The following is a 9,553-nucleotide window of genomic DNA, read 5'->3' as shown; positions in this document are numbered from 1 at the left end:
GTAACTTACCTTGCATTGCCAGATACTGCATTCTGCCGCATATTTAACGAGAGAGCTATACAAAATTTTTGGACTTCACATGAGATGTTTACAATGCTGCATTTAATACAAACCAAAAAAAAAAAAAAAATCTGTGTATGGAAGCAGAAAGTGAGAAAAGTGAGCCAGGAAAACATTTTTGCTATACTGGTATTTCAATAAAGCTTAGCTTCACATGTGAAAACAGCAAACTAATGTAGTTTCATGTGTTTGAGGTTGGGGGAGGAAGGGGAGAGAAATTTGTAGATTAACAATTTGATGCAGAGCCTGAAAATCACTATTGATTTGAGGTTTTGACTCTGTCTTCTGCTGTTTTTGAACACTCCGGCTAAATTTCATATCCTTTACTACTTATTTTCACGTCTATTGTCCTCAGAAGCTCACAGACACCTGCAATGGGCGGCTTTGATTTCAGCGTGCATGTGCTAAACGTGATGACTGCTCTGATGTGACAAATGTTCTTCCCATTAACGGTGCCGTAATTAGAACGTGTCAAAGCTTTTGCCGTGACATGCTTCAGTTGTCACTTTCCTATTTCGCTCGCTGGGCTGTGGGGTTGGGTGTTTAAGTCCAGAATCCTCCTTATCCCTAGGCTGAAAGGAGAAATCCAGCAATAGCTACTTAAAGATTTGCTTTTATTAGAAACCTCTAAATGGGTAACCTACTGTACACAAGTAGATATCGGAATAGTTTGAAGATGAAGTCATGCTGCAATAAAAAGGTCTCTAGCTATGGCATATATGATTAAATGATGCATGTTATATGCGAAAGCAGTTTGTGGACAGCAGTGTGAATTAATTTTTCCTTATGTGTTTTAATATGATTAAATGGCCAATGTTTGATTTTAAAAATATTTACAGTCTGAAAAAATAACAAAATATGTACATACAGGCATTTAAGTGTTCTTTGAATTTCTATGTGTTTATGCTGATAGTATGTATATACATGTGTGTAGCTATGTATGCCTGCACAGTTTCTGCTCAGTCGGGCTTCCACGATTACTGATTTTATACGGCAGTCTCTGTATGAGGATTTTATATGAATGAGTGGTATTTTTTCAGGCATAGCACCTCACTTAAAAAAAAAAAAAAAAAAAAAAAGGCTTATTTTGCCATGCTGTGGTGCCTGCTAATATAACTTAATCAGCTACTCCATTTCCCAAATTCTGCTGTTTGGAGTTGCACAGTTTAATGTTAGCTAAGGAACTGGGGAATCAGACAGTAAAGCTGTAKTTGAAGACTTCTGCCTGCTCGAATTACGCTGAGGGCTGGCAATTAAACCCCCAAGTGGACCGCATCGCTTCGCACCGCGAGTCGGAGCAGGGGCAGCAGCCCTTGCCTGAAGATGAGCGCCAAGAGCTTTCCAGGCAGAGAGGCTCCTCCGAAGGGCCTCAGAGCTCCCACGTGCTTCTGGAAATTTCAGACATATCTTTTAGCACCCGTAATGGCATTAATCACTGACGGCGTTCGGACTCCTCGCGTGCAGGCTGTCGTGTTCCCCCTTCCAAGGGGGTTCTCCATCCGTATCCCTACGGACGCAGGCGGCCGAGCGCCGCGGGCTGTCTCCCCCCTTTCGGCCGCTGCTGCGGAGCCGCCCGGCGCTGACTCGCTTGGGCAGCGCTCGCTAAACCCTTTGCCGGAGCGCGGCGCCGAGGTGGACGCAGTGCCGGCAGGAGTCCTCCGGGGCTGCGCGGCGGGTCCCGGCCCTCGCATCCGCGCGCGCTCTTCTCGCTGGAGCCGTGAGCCGGTGACTCGAGATCACGTGGCTCTAAGAGGTGGATTTTGCCCATAATTAGGTTTTCTTTAAGCGCCGGCTCGCAAGCTAGTTCTGGCCGTTGCATGGTTCATCTAATCCTTTTTGTAAACTAAGCCCTTTGCTGCACGGGGGGACAAATGGATGGGAAGCGATGGCCGGTTTGTTTTTCCCCTTTTGTCGGATCATCCTATCGCACCCCGAAGCGGGGCTGCAGCCGGCGCCGGCGGGCGTCCGTGCCACGAGCAAGCRGCGAAGCCTGAACTCGCAAGGAGCTAAGGGAGGGTTTTTGCGACCTGCCTCCCGGCGTTCACGCGAGCCTGCGGGGAGACGGGGGCCTCGGCACCCGCACGCGGCTTCTCCCTGTCCTCTGTCGACCAGGCTTCAAGCAAACCTCTCCCTGAGGGCACTTCAGCCAGTTCCCGGTGTCTGCAGGGCTGGAATACCTGCCCGGACTAAGTCTGTCCGTTCTTAACTGCTGGGAATAACTCTCTGGAGACCGCAGAGGGCCGGGAGTGGGCAGCAGCTGCTGGGAGGGCTTCGCCTCCCTCCCTGCCTGCCGCGGGCTCCGGGGCGGCTTCGCGAGCGCCAGCGGCAGCAGCGCAGAGCCTGGTTTTTCGGGGCAAAGCGGAGGGAGGTAGAAAGGCAGGGAGCACCGCGCCGGCGAGGGATGGAGTCGTTCAGCGTAGCTGATGGAGAAGGGATTTAAAGGAATAAAGCGCACGAGCCCATGGAAGTTACCGTTGTAAAGACCTGAGCGTCTCTAAAAGAAAAGTTAAGAAAAGTTCTAAAGAAAGTTAAAGGAATTCCTACGTAATAGGATAAAAAGCAGAAAAACGGGATTTCCGCCCTGCCGCGCTGGGGACGGGCGGGCGCTTTGGCAGCGGGCGCTGGCGATGCCGGTGCAGTAACGGGCGGGAAGGTGGGACGCCGGGAATACTTTACGCGGTACGGCTGCGGACCCGACGGCTAGCGGCCGGCTTCGTGCCTGCCCGTGGTGCCGGGGCCGCGCGCGGCGATGAGCCCGTGAGCTCGTGAGCCCGCGCCCGTCCCCCGCTCAGCCCCGCGGCCACCGCACCGCGTGACGGCTGCATTAATAACGTTAATGATACGAGCTGCCACGTCGCCAGCAGGTGCCGATGATGGATGACATAAATGAAGTGATATTTGAGGTCTGGGTAACCAGCTGTAAAGTCATCGAACAGGAAAGGTCACGTGCRTAATTTACACTTCCCCGCGCTCCAGCCTGCAAGCACAAAATAAATGTGTGCAAGCAGGCGGAGGTGGGGGGTTTTTTTGCATGCGCGTGAATTTTTGGGACGTGAGCTGTTTATCCCTGCACATCCCCTCGAAATTCCCTTGGCCGCTGCCGCCTGGGCAGAGCCCAGCCCCAGCGGCACGCAGCAGCCTGGCCCGGCTCCCTCGCRGGCCCCACAGCTAACGCGTCCCCCCTTCTTAAGCACCTCATTCCCCCCTTTTTCTCCCCAATTTCCCTCCCGGCACATTCAAACCCGCTCAGCGCCTGCCAGCCGGCGCAGCAGGAGCGATCCCTCCCGGCAGACCCCAGCGCCGCCCGCGGGGCCCGGCTTGCTGTATGTTTTTTCTTTATATTTTTTCTTTATATTTTTCCTCTTTCTTGGAAAACCTTGACAATTCCAGGGGATGCGGCAGGTGGCAGCGGGGCAGCGCTGCACCCGCCAGGCTCGGGCTCAGGCTCCCGCAGCAGCCCGCAGTCACCCACCCTTCGCGCCGCGCTTGCAGGATTTAGGCACTGAATTTCCCATCTGGGCCTGAATAAGTGGGGAAACAACGGGAGCGGCTTTTTCCGCAGGAGGGGAGCGGACAGCGCGGCGCCAGCGGCTGCTGGCGCGGGACGGTTTGCAGCGAGGGCCGCGTGCATGGCAGCAGCGGCGGTGGCGGCTCGGCGGCTCCTTTCTCCCCGCGCGGGACGCGGGAGCAGCAGCGAGGCGGCCGGGAGGACGAGCCCTCCGACCTGGCTTTTCCTGCTTTCTCCCCCAGTCCAGCGGGGTCATGTGCTCTGCGCTATTTCCAGCCTCTCTTCAGCACTTAGGGGCCTCGGCGTGATCCTTTGACACATCCCCATGTGATGGGAAACGTACAGGAGTGACCCAAGGCTTTATAAATACTCCTCGATGATTCATTTTTTTTCCTATTTAACCCAAAGCAGCCTGTCATGCATCACTCACACTGCTAATTATGTCCAACCGGCCACAGCCGATAAGAGGGTCCTCACGAAATCCTTTCCCGCTTCTGGTCTTCTCCCCTAGCTCTTTCCTGCAAAGCAGCAAAGTTGCCGGGAGATGGGGGCGACTTTCCCAAAGTTGCAAAGGGGCCTTTTGCTTCGATTTTTGCAGGGAAGCGGCTCAGGCTTTTTTGTCGGTGCACACGGGCGTCCTAAGCGTGCGGTGCGGCAAAGGGCAACGCAGGTATCGGCACCTGGCTCCAGAAAGCCCCAGGCCGGGGTGGAGGCCCGCGGCTGCTTGCACAGCGCACCTTGCAAGCACGTGAAATGAAAAAATGTAAACAAAGCTCTTCCGCCCCAACCAGGGCGTATATCTGGCCTTGGAAAAAAAGCGGGGTACGCCTCACCTAGCCGCGGTTGCTGTTTTCCCAGTTGCTACGCAAACAGGTTTATTTCTGGCTCGTGCCGCATGCCAGGTCCCAGCCCGGCGCAGCGCAGTCGCCTCGTCCTGGTCTGAGCGCGCCGGGCGGATGCAGCGGCCGCGGAGCAGAGCCCGGTGGCAGCACCCAGCCCCAGTGGCTCCAGCCTGCTGCTGCCGGGTGGGTTTTCCACTGTGCCAAAAAAGCAGATAAAATCCCGGCAGCCCCCAACCCCTGCTGGAAACAGGCCTGTCCAGGCCTCAAGCGGGATTTGGTGCAGCTCACAGGGATGCCCTGCACTGGCCTTGCTGCTCCCAGGGCACCAAACGTGCCTTTAATTTCCCCCGGTTGGGGCATAACTAATAATTTCCCCCCGTTTTTGCACCAGAGCCAGCCTGCAGCATAACCAGCCCCATGGCCAAGGCGCCGCTCGCAGCCTGCCGTAGCTCTTTGCTTTGCGGTTAGGAAACCGAGCACGGATTTCCTTGCAGGCTGCACTGCTCTTGCCTTCCCCACGGCCAGGCCAGCCCCCAAATGCACCTGGGCAATCCAGGTTGCAAACGAGGCCTGATTGCTGATTACCGGCAATCAATGCTGTTAATTGCAATGGTGGCTGTGCTGCTGTGGGGATGAGGATGGTGTTTCTGCTCCTGGCTCTGCAGTCTAGCTGTGGTGGGATSCTCCGCGTTTTGCTGGGGCTGCTGATCGTGGGTGAGTTGAGCCGTTTGGTTTTGGCTGTGCAATAGCCCGGCGCTGCACACGCGCCTGCGGACCGCGGTTGCTGCCGTGCGCGGGGCTCCTTCGGCATCCAGCCTTGAACCGCGATGAAAAGCTGGGCGCAGGCTTGGAGCTGAGCTCCCCGGCACCGGGGTGCTGCATCCGGGGGCTGCCAGGGAATGCCGGCAAGTGGGCTGCCAGGCCCGGACTGCGCGCGTCCCGCGGGATTAGAGCCAATCCCGAGAGATGCTTATGCTAACGGAGCTTGTGTCTGTAATCTCGGGGCACGGACGCCTCCTCCCCTCGGCAGGACGGCGGGGATTTGGGGTGACACGTGGGTGCCAGCAGGCACCGGTGCTGTAGGAAGGGCACCGCATGGCAGCGTTTTCATCCTAAACTCCCGAGGGTCTCAGTCTGCTCCGCTGAGCTGAAATCCGGCCTCCTCGCTGTCCTGGCACCGCTGAGAACTTGCTCAGGGAAAAAAGAAAATAATCTGTGCTTGGATGAAGGGAGGGGAAGGCCAGAGGAGGAGGGATGCCGGCTCCCCGGGCCGGGCCGCCGCTCGGCTGCGCGCGGGCGGGCGCCGACGTCTGCTTGCAAGCTTCGTTGTGCTGCGCGTGATCCGCGCTTTTGCTCCTCGGCTGGAATACATCCTCTTCTAAGCAAATTATTYTTAAAGACCCGTATTTCTGAGCAGTGTTTTTGTGACTCCGAGTAAGGAAGTGCATTTAGTGTTATCTTGTGGGCAATGAGTCAGGGTACAGTTTCCTACTGGAGATGGAAAAATCGCCCGGTGTCACGGAGAAAAGCAACGCAGCAGGTCAGCGCTGGCGGCCGCTGCTCGTTTTAGCGGGCTGAGCTCTTCCCGGGGACGGCGGGAATGCGGCCCGAGGCGGCCGCGTGCCGGGTGCGAGCAAGGACCGAGCATCTGCCCCGGGGATATCGGAGTGGGAACATTTCCTTTGCATTGGCCTGTTATTAAAACAGAGAGCCCCGAAGCGGGTCTGGGGCTGTGCGGTGCCATGTCCTTCCCCGCTCTGCGCATCCCCGCGAGCCCGCRGAGGGGAAGGTCCCTGTACCTGTCACTCGGGTGGATGATCCCGAGCGTTGCCTCCCGGCAGCTCTGGCTGTTCGGAGCTCCGCCGTGGGCCGGAGCGGGAGGAACCGTCCCGCCGGCACACGAGCGATGCCGGAGCACTAATCCGCAGGGGATGGAGCCTGGGAGCCATGTGCCCGCTCGCCAGGGCGCGGGAACGCTGCTCATTCCCGCTGCCCCTCTCCCTAGAGGTGCGCACGGCGCTGTGCACATGGATCCGTGCAAACCGTGCGCRAGTGCCGTTTCCCCGAGGCGCCGCCGTTCGGAGCCGGCTGGTGCGGTACGGCTTGGCGCAAGGCGATGCAGGGAGCGATGGCGGCACGGTGGCCTTCCCCGGACGGCTCTGCGGAGCCCGGCTTCTCGCCTCCGCGTGAGCTCCCCGCGCCGCCGGGAAGGGGCTCGTGCCTGCACCCACGCGCTGGGGCTTGCAGCGCTCCGTCTTGCTGCCGGGGCTTGTTCCAGTCCTCCCGTTGCTTTAAGAAGGGCATTAATAGCTGTAATGGGGATTAACAATATCTTCTCAACTCAATTACCCCTATCCTAAAAGCATGCAGGATTATTTAAAGCTATTATCGCTTTTTACGTGGGATAGCTTTTCACCAGCTTCGTGCTCGTACAAACCCACCCAGGGAGAAGAACAGGATACACGCAGCCTTAATGATCATTACCCTAATCTTCCGGGTCTATTTTCCTGGGTAACTCCGCTATAATCAAATAACGATCCAGCCTATTACTCGCCAGGGAAAGGGCTTTAGCAGCTCAGCCGCCGTGTCACGTAGATACAAAGGTTGGACCTGCTCCTGGCTGCTCCCGTTTCCCTAATGGAGASGGGAAAGGAAGGAGGGGAAACAGCTTCCACTCRGCATCCGCGTGACTGTCCTGGTGGMYGCRGGGCGCCGCGTGTCCGGGGAGAGGGAAAAGATGGGCCGTGAGCCCGTTGCCTGCTCCGGGTAAACGCGCTCCCTGCCCGAGGAGCCGTGTGAGCCAGTCACCTGCCAGTTCAACCCAGCGTGTCCAAGCTTTGGCGTCTGGGGGCTGGCGTCCCGCGTGGGCTGGCGTCCCGCGTGGGTTGTCCTCCAGGAGGCTGCTTGCCTGGGGGAGGCAGCGGTTTTGAATCGCGGGAACGCCAAAGCTGCAGGTGGCAGAGATGGGCTGCGGGTCGTCCACACCGGCACAGACTGCAGCAGCAATCTCCAATAACGCATGGCACCTTAGAGATGTATATATTTATATATATATATATATATATATATATATATATATATATATATATATATATATATATATATATAAAATTTAATAGCAAAGGCTGAAGTACGGGTTGCTCCTGGTGGGGCATGGTGGTGGCCTCCTTCGCGGTGATGCAGGGCTGTGGGACGTGGGGACACCCGGACGTGGGGACACGGCAGGTCTCGGGGGCCACCTGGTGGCCACGTCCCCAGCTCGGGGACAGCAGCCCCCGGCACTGGCACAGCGGTGGCACTGCGGCCCTGCACCGGCGCTTGCCTTCACCTGGCGGAAACGCTCTCCGCCTTGCGGTCATTTCAGCACGGAAGCAAAATATCCTCTTTTTTCCCCCCCTTTTTTCTCTTTTCTTTCTTTTTCCTTTTTTTCTTGTTTCTTTCCCAAAAGGCCCAGTGCCTGTGTGCGTCATCTCCATYCGCACAAGTCCCATGGGGCAGAGAGAGGCCGAAAAGCTCCCGGCCCCTCTCCTTGTCGCCACCGCGGCTCCGCGCTGAGCCGGCGCCTGGCCGGGCCCCACTGGGCAGGCGGGTGGGTTCAGACCCACGGACGGGGGTTTGGGGGATGAAACGCTGCGACACCGGGAAAACCACTTCCTCTCCTTGTGCCGCTGCTCCCCAGTCCGTAAAACGGAGAAAAACGGTTCTTCCTGCTTGAGTGCCGCATGCGGAGCGTGGTTGGTGTCCAAGGTTTGGAGGGCGAGCGTTGTCCTCTCCTGCATCTATTAATGGCTCGCAGCGCTGCGCACCCTGACCTCGGTCCAGGAGGTTTCCATGGGAAACCTGGGAAACGCTGCTTCCAAACCCGATATCTCCTTTAAAGTGCTGTTTGTCTTTGAAATAGTTGAGGGATCGGGTTACAAAGTCAACACGAATGGAACTGGAGGAAACGGAGTAGCAGTAGGGGTCAAGGGTTTTCCCTTGCCCACGGATCCCTCTGTGAAGGAAAGCTTGGGCTGCAAGGATCGTTTCCGCAGACGGGCTGGAGCGAAGAGAAGGGAACGGGGCAGAGGCCCGCAGAGCCTGGCGCGGCGTTGAAGCGTCTCCGCTCTCTGCGAGCCGTTGTTATAAAGCACCTCGGCTCCAACTCCTGCCCAAACCCCCTTGCRAACAGGGACCGGATCCCGGGAGATGCCGCAAGTCCCTGAGTCRATCCGTTTTCCCAGGAGGAAAACGGGACCCGATGCGTCCTGCTGCGGCGCGGGCGCCTCTGCTGTGGTGGACGCGGCCATGGAGGCCACAGTTTGCTCTTGCTGTCCTGCCCGTTTTGGGTGCGGGATGGTCTCTTTCTCCCGCTTTTTGAGGACGTGGTGTATCCTGTAGGCCTGGGGTGATGTGCTCCCTCCCATGAGGGCTGGAGTCGGGGTGAAGCGTGCAAAGTGAAGATGTGCGTGTGGACGTGCACAAAAGGGCCTGCCAAAACGTCACTGAGCGGCCTCAGGAGATCGTTCTAGACTCGGCTGTTTGCTCCTAGCGCTGCTCTGGGCAGGTTTCTCCATCTCCCTTCCTCCGGGTTACCTTCACTGCTTTTTGTGGGAGAGCCAGGTAATGCGGGAATGAATGTCATAAAAGTGTGTTCATTAATTAGAAAACGGGGATTATTAGTGACGAGCAGGCCGCCTGGTTTGCATTCTGAAATGAAAACTCTGGACTTCCCATTTTGCTGCAGCTGAAGGAAAGTTCATTGGGTTTTGCTGGGCACTCGGCAGGGCAATGACAAATTGCTTCCCGGCAAGGATTCCTTATCTTTTAGCTGGCTAGCATCCGCGTTGGATTCGGGACTGAACATGGGAATGGGGCTTAATTCGTCATCATCAGAATGCCCCTTCTTATGCTTTTGGAGGGGTTTCCCACCACTTGCCCTGGCGCCCTGCCCGCTTGCTCCGCTCTTCGCACCTCTTCTCTTGCGATTGGGTCGGGGCAAGCGGCCCCCGGCGCGCAGGCAGCCTCCAGCCCCCGGGGGGTTTCGGGGGGGCGGTGCGGGGGGGCCCGGCGGCTCCCCGGGGAGCACCGCGGCGTCCAGGGCGCCGCCGGCCCGGGCGAAAAACTCAACAAAAAAAACCCCAAACAAAACAAAAAGGAAGGA

This window comes from Apteryx rowi, unplaced genomic scaffold, assembly GCF_003343035.1.
Source record: "Apteryx rowi isolate R43461 unplaced genomic scaffold, aptRow1 scaffold_45, whole genome shotgun sequence".
NCBI classification, from domain to species: domain Eukaryota; kingdom Metazoa; phylum Chordata; class Aves; order Apterygiformes; family Apterygidae; genus Apteryx; species Apteryx rowi.
The sequence above is the reverse complement of the archived record's forward strand: the minus strand, read 5'-3'. Positions refer to the sequence as shown.